The following is a 12,215-nucleotide window of genomic DNA, read 5'->3' on the forward strand; positions in this document are numbered from 1 at the left end:
ACTAGGTGACCGGGTGGGTTGTCCAGGGGTTAGCAGGAGACTACGGGGCCGGAAGGGTGGTCCAGAGGTTAGCCGGAGAAGACGTGGCAGGAAGGGTGGTCCAGGGCTTAGCCGGAGACGACGGGGACGGAAGGGTGGTCCAGGGTTTAGCAGGTGACGACGGGGCCGGAAGCGTGGTCCAGGATTTACCCGGAGATGACGGGGCCGGAAGGGTGGTCCAGGGTTTAGCCGGAGATGACGCGGACGGAAGGGTGGTCCAGGGTTTAGCAGGTGACGAGGTGACCGGAAGGGTGGTCCAGACCTTAGCCGGAGATGACGGGGCCGGAAGGGTGGTCCAGGATTTAGCTGGTGACTACAGGGCCGGAAGGGTGGTCCAGGGTTTAGCAGGTGATGACGGGGCCGGAAGCGTGGTCCAGGGTTTCGCAGGTGACGACGGGGCCGGATTGGTGGTCCAGGGGTTAGCGGGAGACGACGTGGCCGGAAGGGTGGTCCAGGGGTTAGCCGGAGACGACGGGGCCGGAAGGGTGGTCCAGGGTTTAGCAGGTGACGATGGGGCCGGAAGGCTGGTCCAGGGGTTAGCAGGAGACTACGGGGCCGGAAGGGTGGTCCAGGGGTTAGCCGGAGAAGACGTGGCCGGAAGGGTGGTGCAGGGCTTAGCCGGAGACGACGGGGACGGAAGGGTGGTCAAGGGTTTAGCAGGTGACAAGGTGGCCGGAAGGGTGGTCTAGGGATTAGCCGGAGATGACGGGGCCGGAAGGGTGGTCCAGGGTTTAGGAGGTGACGACGGGGCCGGAAGGGTGGTCCAGGGGTTAGCAGGAGACAATGGGGCCGGAATGGTGGTCCAGGTATTAGCAGGAGACGACGGGGCCAGAAGGGCGGTCCAGGGGTTAGCCGGAGACGACGGGGCCAGAAAGGTTTTCCAGGGGTTAGCAGGAGACGACGGGGACGGAAGGGTTGTCCAGGGCTTAGGAGGAGACGACGGGGCCGGAAGGGTGGTCCAGGGGTTAGCAGGAGACGACGGGGCCGGAAGGGTGGTCCAGGGGTTAGTAGCTGACAACGGGGACGCAACGGTGGTCCAGGGGTTAGCAGGAGATGACGGGGCCGGAAGCGTGGTCCAGGGGTTAGCAGGAGACGACGGGGCCGGAAGGGTGGTCCAGGGGTTAGTAGCTGACAACGGGGACGCAACGGTGGTCCAGGGGTTAGCCGGAGACGACGGGGCCGGAAGGGTGGTCCAGGGGTTAGCAGGTGACGACGGAGCCGGAAGGGTGGTCCACGGGTTAGCCAGAGACGACGGGGCCGGAAGGGTGGTCCGGGGTTTAGCAGGTGATGACGGGGTCGGAAGGGTGGTCCAGGGGTTAGCAGGGGACGACGGGGCCGGAAAGGTGGTCCAGCGGTTAGCCGGAGACGACGGGGCCAGAAGGGTGGTCCAGGGTTAAGCAGGTGAGAACGGGGCCGAAAGGCTGGTCCAGGGGTTAGCAGTTGACGACCGGGCCGGAAGCATCGTCTAGGGTTTAGCCAGAGATGACGGGGCCGGAAGGGTGGTCCAGGGTTTAGTCAGAGATGACGGGGCCGGAAGGGTGGTCCAGGGTTTAGCAGGTGACTAGGTGACCGGGTGGGTTGTCCAGGGGTTAGCAGGAGACTACGGGGCCGGAAGGGTGGTCCAGAGGTTAGCCGGAGAAGACGTGGCAGGAAGGGTGGTCCAGGGCTTAGCCGGAGACGACGGGGACGGAAGGGTGGTCCAGGGTTTAGCAGGTGACGACGGGGCCGGAAGCGTGGTCCAGGATTTACCCGGAGATGACGGGGCCGGAAGGGTGGTCCAGGGTTTAGCCGGAGATGACGCGGACGGAAGGGTGGTCCAGGGTTTAGCAGGTGACGAGGTGACCGGAAGGGTGGTCCAGACCTTAGCCGGAGATGACGGGGCCGGAAGGGTGGTCCAGGATTTAGCTGGTGACTACAGGGCCGGAAGGGTGGTCCAGGGTTTAGCAGGTGACGACGGGGCCGGAAGCGTGGTCCAGGGTTTCGCAGGTGACGACGGGGCCGGATTGGTGGTCCAGGGGTTAGCGGGAGACGACGTGGCCGGAAGGGTGGTCCAGGGGTTAGCCGGAGACGACGGGGCCGGAAGGGTGGTCCAGGGTTTAGCAGGTGACGATGGGGCCGGAAGGCTGGTCCAGGGGTTAGCAGGAGACTACGGGGCCGGAAGGGTGGTCCAGGGGTTAGCCGGAGAAGACGTGGCCGGAAGGGTGGTGCAGGGCTTAGCCGGAGACGACGGGGACGGAAGGGTGGTCCAGGGTTTAGCAGGTGACAAGGTGGCCGGAAGGGTGGTCTAGGGATTAGCCGGAGATGACGGGGCCGGAAGGGTGGTCCAGGGTTTAGGAGGTGACGAAGGGGCCGGAAGGGTGGTCCAGGGGTTAGCAGGAGACAATGGGGCCGGAATGGTGGTCCAGGTATTAGCAGGAGACGACGGGGCCAGAAGGGCGGTCCAGGGGTTAGCCGGAGACGACGGGGCCAGAAAGGTTTTCCAGGGGTTAGCAGGAGACGACGGGGACGGAAGGGTTGTCCAGGGCTTAGGAGGAGACGACGGGGCCGGAAGGGTGGTCCAGGGGTTAGCAGGAGACGACGGGGCCGGAAGCGTGGTCCAGGGTTTAGCCGGAGATGACGGGGCCGGAAGGGTGGTCCAGGGTTTAGCCGGAGACGACGGGGCCGGAAGGGTGGTCCAGGGGTTAGCAGGAGACGACGGGGCCGGAAGGGTGGTCCAGGGGTTAGCAGGTGACGACGGGGTCGGAAGCGTGGTCCAGGGTTTAGCCGGAGATGACGGGGCCGGAAGGGTGGTCCAGGATTTAGCTGGTGACTACAGGGCCGGAAGGGTGGTCCAGGGTTTAGCAGGTGACGACGGGGCCGGAAGCGTGGTCCAGGGTTTCGCAGGTGACGACGGGGCCGGATTGGTGGTCCAGGGGTTAGCGGGAGACGACGTGGCTGGAAGGGTGGTCCAGGGGTTAGCCGGAGACGACGGGGCCGGAAGGTTGGTCCAGGGTTTAGCAGGTGACGATGGGGCCGGAAGGCTGGTCCAGGGGTTAGCAGGAGACTACGGGGCCGGAAGGGTGGTCCAGGGGTTAGCTGGAGAAGACGTGGCCGGAAGGGTGGTGCAGGGCTTAGCCGGAGACGACGGGGACGGAAGGGTGGTCCAGGGTTTAGCAGGTGACAAGGTGGCCGGAAGGGTGGTCTAGGGATTAGCCGGAGATGACGGGGCCGGAAGGGTGGTCCAGGGGTTAGCAGGAGACGACGGGGACGGAAGGGTTGTCCAGGGCTTAGGAGGAGACGACGGGGCCGGAAGGGTGGTCCAGGGGTTAGCAGGAGACGACGGGGCCGGAAGCGTGGTCCAGGGTTTAGCCGGAGATGACGGGGCCGGAAGGGTGGTCCAGGGTTTAGCCGGAGACGACGGGGCCGGAAGGGTGGTCCAGGGGTTAGCAGGAGACGACGGGGCCGGAAGGGTGGTCCAGGGGTTAGCAGGTGACGACGGGGTCGGAAGCGTGGTCCAGGGTTTAGCCGGAGATGACGGGGCCGGAAGGGTGGTCCAGGATTTAGCAGGTGACGATGGGGCCGGAAGGGTGGTCCAGGGTTTAGCAGGAGACGACGGGGCCGGAAGGGTGGTCCAGGGGTTAGAAGGTGACGACGGGGTCGGAAGGGTGTTGCAGGGTTGAGCCGGAGATGACGGGGAAGGAAGGGTGGTCCAGGGTTTGGCAGGTGACGAGGTGGCCGGAAGGGTGGTCCAGGGCTTAGCCGGAGATGACGGGGTCGGAAGGGTGGTCCAGGATTTAGCAGGTGACGACGGGGCCGGAAGGGTGCTCCAGGATTTAGCAGGTGACGACGGGACCGGAAGGGTGTTCCAGGGTTTAGCAGGAGACGACGGCCGGAAGCGTGGTCCAGGGTTTAGCAGGTGACGACGGGGCCGGAATGGTGGTCCAGGGGTTAGCGGGAGACGACGGGGCCGGAAGGGTGTTCCAGGGGTTAGCCGGACCCGACGGGGCCGGAAGGGTGGTCCAGGGCTTAGCCGGAGATGACGGGGACGGAAGGGTGGTCCAGGGTTTAGGAGGTGACGACGGGGCCGGAAGGGTGCTCCAGGGGTTAGCCGGAGACGACGGGGCCGGAAAGCTGTTCCAGGTGTTAGCAGGAGACGACGGGGCCGGAAGGGTGGTCCAGGGTTTAGCAGCTGACGACGGGGCAGGAAGGGTGGTCGAGGGGTTAGCAGGAGACGATGGGGCCGGAAGAGTTGTCGAGGGCATAGCAGGAGACGACCGGGCAGGAAGTGTGGTCCAGGGTTTAGCAGGTGACGACGGGGCCGGAAGGGTGGTCCACGGGTTAGCAGGAGACGAAGGGGCCGGAAGGGTGGTCCAGGGTTTAGCCGGAGAAGACGGGCCGGGAAGGGTGGTCCAGGGTTTAGCAGGTGACGACGGGGCCGGAAGGGTGGTCCAGGGTTTAGCAGGTGACGACGGGGCCGGAAGGGTGGTCCAGGGGTTAGCAGGAGACTACGGGGCCAGAAGGGTGGTTCAGGGGTTAGCCGGAGGTGACGGGGCTGGAAGCGTGGACCAGGGTTTAGGAGGTGACGACGCGGCCGGAAGGGTGGTCCAGGGGTTACCAGGAGACGATGGGGCCGGAAGGGTGGTCCAGGAATTAGCAGGAAGCGACAGGGCTGGAAGGGTGGTCCAGGGGTTAGCCGGAGACGACGGGGCCGGAAAGATGTGCCAGGGGTTAGCAGGAGACGACGGGGCCAGAAGGGTGGTCCAGGAATTAGCAGGAGACGACGGGGCCGGAAGGGTGGTCCAGGGGTTAGCCGGAGACGACGGGGCCGGAAAGGTGTTCCAGGGGTTAGCAGAAGACGACGGGGCCGGAATGGTTGTCCAGGGCTGAGCAGGAGACCACGGGGCCGGAAGGGTGGTCCAGGGATTAGCAGGAGACGACGGGGCTGGAAGTGTGGTCCAGGGGTTAGCAGCTGACAACGGGGACGCAACGCTGGTCCAGGGGTTAGCAGGAGACGACGGGGCCAGAAGAGTGGTCCAGGGGTTAGCAGGAGACGACGGGGCCGGAAGGGTTGTCCATGGGTTGGCAGGAGACGACGGGGCCGGAATGGAGGTCCAGGGGATCGCCGGAGACAACGGGGCCGGAAGCGTGGTCCAGGGGTTAGCCGGAGACGACGGGGCCAGAAGGGTGGTCCAGGGGTTAGCAGGTGACGACGGGGCCGGAAGGGTGGTCCCCGGGTTAGGCAAAGACGACGGGGCCGGAAGGGTGGTCCAGGGTTTAGCAGGTGATGACGGGGCCGGAAGGGTGGTCCAGGGGTTAGCAGGGGACGGCGGGGCCGGAAAGTTGGTCCAGGGGTTAGCCGGAGACGACGGGGCCGGAAAGGTGTTCCAGGGGTTACCAGGAGTCGACGGGGCTGGAAGGGTTGTCCAGGGCTGAGCAGGAGACCACGGGGCCGGAAGCGTGGTCCAGGGGTTAGCAGGAGACGACGGGGCCGAAAGGGTGGTCCAGGGGTTAGCAGGTGACGACGGGGCCGGAAGCGTGCTCCAGGGTTTAGCCAGAGATGACGGGGCCGGAAGGTTGTTCCAGGGTTTAGCCGGAGATGACGGGGACGGAAGGGTGGTCCAGGGTTTAGCAGGTGACGAGGTGACCGGATGGGTGGTCCAGGGCTTAACCGGAGATGACGGGGCCGGAAAGGTGGTCCAGGGTTTAGCAGGTGACGACGGGGCTGGAAGGGTGGTCCAGGGTTTAGCAGGTGACGACTGGGCCGGAACGGTGGTACAGGGGTTAGCGGGAGACGACGGGGCCGGAAGGGTAGTCCAGGGGTTAGCCGGAGACGATGGGGCCGGAAAGGTGTTCCAGGGGTTAGCAGGAGACGACGGGGCCGGAATGGTTGTCCAGGGCTTAGCAGGAGACCACGGGGCCGGAAGGGTGGTCCAGGGGTTAGCAGGAGATGACTTGTCCGGAAGGGTGTTCTAGGGGTTAGAATGTGACGACGGGGTCGGAAGGGTATTCCAGGGTTTAGCCGGAGATGACGGGGACGGAAGGGTGGTCCAGGGTTTTGCAGGTGACGAGGTGGCCGGAAGGGTGGTCCAGGGCTTAGCCGGAGATGACTGGGCCGGAAGGGTGGTCCAGGATTTAGCAGGTGATGACGGGGCCGGAAGGGTGCTCCAGGGTTTAGCAGGTGACGACGGGGCCGGAAGGGAGGTCCAGGGGTTAGCGGGAGACGACGGGACCGGAAGGGTGGTCCAGGGGTTAGCCGGAGATGACGGGGCCAGAAGGGTGGTCCAGGGTTAAGCAGGTGACAACGGGGCCGGAAGGGTGGTCCAGGGGTTAGCAGGAGACGATGGGGCCAGAACGGTGGTCCAGGAATTAGCAGGAGACGACTAGGCTGGAAGGGTGGTCCAGGGGTTAGCCGGAGACGACGGGGCCGGAAAGGTGTTCCATGGGTTAGCAGGAGACGACGGGGCCGGAAGGGTGGTCCAGTGGTTAGCAGGAGATGACTTGTCTGGAAGGGTGTTCCAGGGGTTAGAAGGTGACGACGGGGTCGGAAGGGTGTTGCAGGGTTTAGCCGGAGATGACGGGGATGGAAGGGTGGTCCAGGGCTTAGCCGGAGATGACGGGGCCGGAAGGGTGGTCCAGGATTTAGCCGGTGATGACGGGGCCGGAAGGGTGGTCCAGGGTTTAGCAGGTGACGACGGGGCTGGAAGGGTGGTCCAGGGGTTAGCGGAAGACGATGGGGCCGGAAGGGTGGTCCAGGGGTTAGCAGGAGACGACGGGGCTGGAAGGGTGGTCCAGGGGTTAGCAGGAGACGACGGGGCCGGAAGGGTGGTCCATGGCTTGGCAGGAGACGACGGGGCCGGAATGGAGGTCCAGGAGTTAGCCGGAGACAACGGGGTCGGAAGCGTGGTCCAGGGGTTCGCAGGTGACGACGGGGCCAGAAGCGTGGTCCAGGGTTTAGCCGGAGATGACGGGGCCGGAAGGGTGGTCCAGGGGTTAGCAGGAGACGACGGGGCCGGAAGGGTGGTTCAGGAATTAGCAGGAGACGACGGGGCCGGAAGGGTAGTCCATGGGTTAGCCGGAGACGACGGGGCCGGAAAGGTGTTCCAGGGGTTAGCAGGAGACGACGGGGCCGGAAGGGTTGTCAAGGGCTTAGCAGGAGACCACGGGCCCGGAAGGGTGATCCAGGGGTTAGCAGGAGACGACGGGGCCGGAAGCGTGGTCCAGGGTTTAGCCGGAGATGACGGGGCCGGAAGGGTGGTCCAGGGTTTAGCCGGAGATGACGGGGACGGAAGGGTGGTCCAGGGTTTAGCAGGTGACGAGGTGACCGGAAGGGTGGTCCAGGGCTTTACCAGAGATGACGGGGCCGGAAGGGTGGTCCAGGATTTAGCAGGTGACGACGGGGCCGGAAGGGTGGTCCAGGGTTTAGCAGGTGACGACGGGGCCGGAAGCGTGGTCCAGGGTTTAGCAGGTGACGACGGGGCCGGAAGGGTGCTCCAGGTTTTAGCAGGAGATGACGGGGCTGGAAGGGTGGTCCAGGGGTTTGCAGGAGACGACGGGGCCGGACGGGTGGTCCAGGGGTTAGCAGGTGACGACGGGGCCGGAAAGGTGGTCCAGGGGTTCGCAGGAGATGACTTGTCCAGAAGGGTGTTCCAGGGGTTAGCAGGTGACGACGGGGCCCGAAGGGCGTTCCAGGGTTTAGCGGAGATGACGGGGCCGGAAGGGTGGTCCAGGGTTTAGCAGGTGAGGACGGGGCCGGAAGGGTGGTCCAGGTCTTAGCCGGAGATGACAGGGCCGGAAGGGTGGTCCAGGGTTTAGCAGGTGATGGCGGGGCCGGAAGGGTGGTCGAGGGGTTAGCAGGAGACGACGGGGCCGGAAGGGTGGTCCAGGGAGTAGCAGGAGACGACGGGGCCGGAAGGGTGGTCCAGGGGTTAGCAGGAGATGACGGGGCCGGAAGGGTGGTCCAGGGGTTAGCAGCAGACGACGGGGCCGGAAGCGTGATCCAGGGCTTAGCCGGAGATGACGGGGCCGGAAGGGTGATCCAGGGTTTAGCAGGTGACGACGGGGCCGGAAGGGTGGTCCAGGGGTTAGCAGGTGACGACGGGCCCGGAAGGGTGGTCCAGGGGTTAGCAGGAGACGACGGGGCCGGAAGGGTGGTCCAGGGGTTAGCAGGTGACGACGGGGCCGGAAGGGTGGTCCAGGGCTTAGCAGGGGACTACGGGGTCGGAAGGGTGGTCCAGGGGTTAGCAGGTGACGACGGGGCCGGAAGGGTGGTCAAGGGCTTAGCAGGGGACTACGGGGTCGGAAGGGTGATCCAGGGGTTAGCCGGAGAAGACGTGACCGGAAGGGTGCTCCAGGGCTTAGCCGGAGATGACGGGGCCGGAAGGGTGGTCCAGGGTTTAGCAGGTGACGACGGGGCCGGAAGAGTGGTCCAGGGTTTAGCAGGAGACGACGGGGCCGGAAGGGTGGTCCAGGGGTTAGCAGGAGACGACGGGGCCGGAAGGGTGGTCCACGGGTTAGCAGGAGACGACGGCGCCAGAAGGGTGGTCCAGGGGTTAGCAGGAGATGGCGGGGCCGAAAGGGTGGTCCAGGGGTTAGCACGTGACGACGGGGCCAGAAGGGTGTTCCAGGGGTTAGCCGGAGATGACGGGGCCGGAAGGGTGGTCCAGGGGTTAGCAGGAGATCATGGGGCCGGAAGGGTGGTCCAGGGCTTAGCCGGAGATGACGGGGCCGGAAGGGTGGTCCAGGATTTAGAAGGTGACGACGGGGCCGGAAGGGTGGTCCAGGGGTTAGCCGGAGACGACGGGGCCGGAAGGGTGGTCCAGGGTTTAGGAGGTGATGACGGGGCCGGAAGGGTGGTCCAGGGGTTAGCAGGAGACGATGGGGCCGGAAGGGTGGTCCAGGAATTAGCAGGAGACGACGGGGCCGGAAGGGTGTTCCAGGGGTTAGCCGGAGACGACAGGGCCGGAAAGGTGTTCCAGGGGTTTGCAGAAGACGACGGGGCCGGAATGGTTGTCCAGGGCTGAGCAGGAGACCACGGGGCCGGAAGGGTGGTCCAGGGGTTAGCAGGAGACGACGGGGCCGGAAGGGTGGTCCAGGGGTTAGCAGGTGACGACGGGGCCGGAAGCGTGGTCCAGGGTTTAGCCGGAGATGACGGGGCCGGAAGGGTGGTCCAGGGTTTAGCCGGAGATGACGGGGACGGAAGGGTGGTCCAGGGTTTAGCAGGTGACGAGGTGACCGGAAGGGTGGTCCAGGGCTTAGCCGGAGATGACGGGGCCGGAAGGGTGGTCCAGGATTTAGCTGGTGACTACGGGGCCGGAAGTGTGGTCCAGGGTTTAGCAGGTGACGACGGGGCCGGAAGCGTGGTACAGGGTTTCGCAGGTGACGACAGGGCCGGATTGGTGGTCCAGGGGTTAGCGGGAGACGACGGGGCCGGAAGGGTGGTCCGGGGTTAGCCGGAGACGACCGGGCCGGAAGGGTGGTCCAGGGTTTAGCAGGTGACGATGGGGCCGGAAGGCTGGTCCAGGGGTTAGCAGGAGACTACGGGGCCGGAAGGGTGGTGCAGGGGTTAGCCGGAGAAGACGTGGCCGGAAGGGTGTTCCAGGGCTTAGCCGGAGATGACGGAGCTGGAAGGGAGGTCCCGGATTTAGCAGGTGACGACAGGGCCGGAAGGGTGGTCTAGGGGTTAGTCGGAGATGACGGGGCCGGAAGGGTGGTCCAGGGTTTAGGAGGTGACGACGGGGCCGGAAAGGTGGTCCAGGGGTTAGCAGTAGACGATGGGGCCGGAAGGGTGGTCCAGGAATTAGCAGGAGACGACGGGGCCGGAAGGGTGGTCCAGGGGTTAGTCGGAGACGACGGGGCCGGAAAGGTGTTCCAGGGGTTAGCAGGAGACGACGGGGCCGGAAGGGTTGTCCAGGGCTTAGCAGGAGACGACGGGGCCGGAAGGGTGGTCCAAGGGTTAGCAGGAGACGACGGGGCCGGAAGCGTGGTCCAGGGTTTAGCCGGAGATGACGGGGCCGGAAGGGTGGTCCAGGGTTTAGCCGGAGATGACGGGGACGGAAGGGTGGTCCAGGGTTTAGCAGGTGACGAGGTGACCGGAAGGGTGGTCCAGGGCTTAGCCGGAGATGACGGGGCCGGAAGGGTGGTCCAGGGGTTAGCCGGAGAAGACGTCGCCGGAAGGGTGGTCCAGGGCTTAGCCGGAGACGACGGGGACGGAAGGGTGGTCCAGGATTTAGCAGGTGACGAGGTGGCCGGAAGGCTGGTCCAGGGGTTAGCAGGAGACTACGGGGCCGGAAGGGTGGTCCAGGGGTTAGCCGGAGAAGACGTGGCCGGAAGGGTGTTCCAGGGCTTAGCCGGAGATGACGGAGCTGGAAGGGAGGTCCCGGATTTAGCAGGTGACGACGGGGCCGGAAGGGTGGTCTAGGGGTTAGTCGGAGATGACGGGGTCGGAAGGGTGGTCCAGGGTTTAGGAGGTGACGACGGGGCCGGAAAGGTGGTCCAGGGGTTAGCAGGAGACGATGGGGCCGGAAGGGTGGTCCAGGAATTAGCAGGAGACGACGGGGCCGGAAGGGTGGTCCAGGGGTTAGCCGGAGACGACGGGGCCGGAAAGGTGTTCCAGGGGTTAGCAGAAGACGACGGGGCCGGAAGGGTTGTCCAGGGCTTAGCAGGAGACGACGGGGCCGGAAGGGTGGTCCAGGGGTTAGCAGGAGACGACGGGGCCGGAAGGGTGGTCCAGGGGTTAGCAGGTGACGACGGGGCCGGAAGCGTGGTCCAGGGTTTAGCCGGAGATGACGGGGCCGGAAGGGTGGTCCAGGGTTTAGCCGGAGATGACGGGGACGGAAGGGTGGTCCAGGGTTTAGCAGGTGACGAGGTGACCGGAAGGGTGGTCCAGGGCTTAGCCGGAGATGACGGGGCCGGAAGGGTGGTCCAGGGGTTAGCCGGAGAAGACGTCGCCGGAAGGGTGGTCCAGGGCTTAGCCGGAGACGACGGGGACGGAAGGGTGGTCCAGGATTTAGCAGGTGACGAGGTGGCCGGAAGGGTGGTCCAGGGCTTAGCCGGAGATGACGGGGCCGGAAGGGTGGTCCAGGATTTAGCAGGTGACGACGGGGCCGGAAGGGTGGTCCAGGGTTTAGCAGGAGACGACGGGGCCGGAAGGGTGGTCCAGGGGTTAGCAGGAGATGACTTGTCCGGAAGGGTGTTCTAGGGGTTAGAATGTGACGACGGGGTCGGAAGGGTGTTCCAGGGTTTAGCCGGAGATGACGGGGACGAAAGGGTGGTCCAGGGTTTTGCAGGTGACGAGGTGGCCGGAAGGGTGGTCCAGGGCTTAGCCGGAGATGACGGGGCCGGAAGGGTGGTCCAGGATTTAGCAGGTGACGACGGGGCCGGAAGGGTGCTCCAGGGTTTAGCAGGTGACGACGGGGCCGGAAGGGAGGTCCAGGGGTTAGCGGGAGACGACGGGACCGGAAGGGTGGTGCAGGGGTTAGCCGGAGGTGACGGGGCCGGAAGGGTGGTCCAGGGTTTAGGAGGTGACGACGGGGCCGGAAGGGTGGTCTAGGGGTTAGCCGGAGAAGACGGGGCCGGAAAGGTGTTCCAGGGTTTAGCAGGAGACGACGGGGCCGGAAGGGTGGTCCAGGGTTTAGCAGGTGACGACGGGGCCGGAAGCGTGGTCCAGGGTTTAGCAGGTGACGACGGGGCCGGAATGGTGGTCCAGGGGTTAGCGGGAGACGACGGGGCCGGAAGGGTGGTCCAGGGGTTAGCCGGAGACGACGGGGCTGGAAGGGTGGTCCAGGGTTTAGCAGGTGACGATGGGGCCGGAAGACTGGTCCAGGGGTTAGCAGGAGACTACGGGGCCGGAAGGGTGGTCCAGAGGTTAGCCGGAGAAGACGTGGCCGGAAGGGTGGTCCAGGGTTTAGCAGGTGACGAGGTGGCTGGAAGGGTGTTCCAGGGCTTAGCCCGAGATGACGGGGCCGGAAGGGTGGTCCAGGATTTAGTAGGTGACGACGGGGCCGGAAGGGTGGTCTAGGGGTTAGCCGGAGATGACGGGGCCGGAAGGGTGGTCCAGGGTTTAGGAGGTGACGATGGGGCCGGAAGGGTGGTCCAGGGTTTAGCCGGAGACGATGGGGCCGGAAAGCTGTTCCAGGGGTTAGCAGGAGACGACGGGGCCGGAAGGGTGGTCCAGGGCTTAGTCGGAGATGACGGGGCCG

The sequence above is a fragment of the Pan paniscus genome, chromosome X, assembly GCF_029289425.2.
Source record: "Pan paniscus chromosome X, NHGRI_mPanPan1-v2.0_pri, whole genome shotgun sequence".
Lineage (NCBI taxonomy): Eukaryota > Metazoa > Chordata > Mammalia > Primates > Hominidae > Pan > Pan paniscus.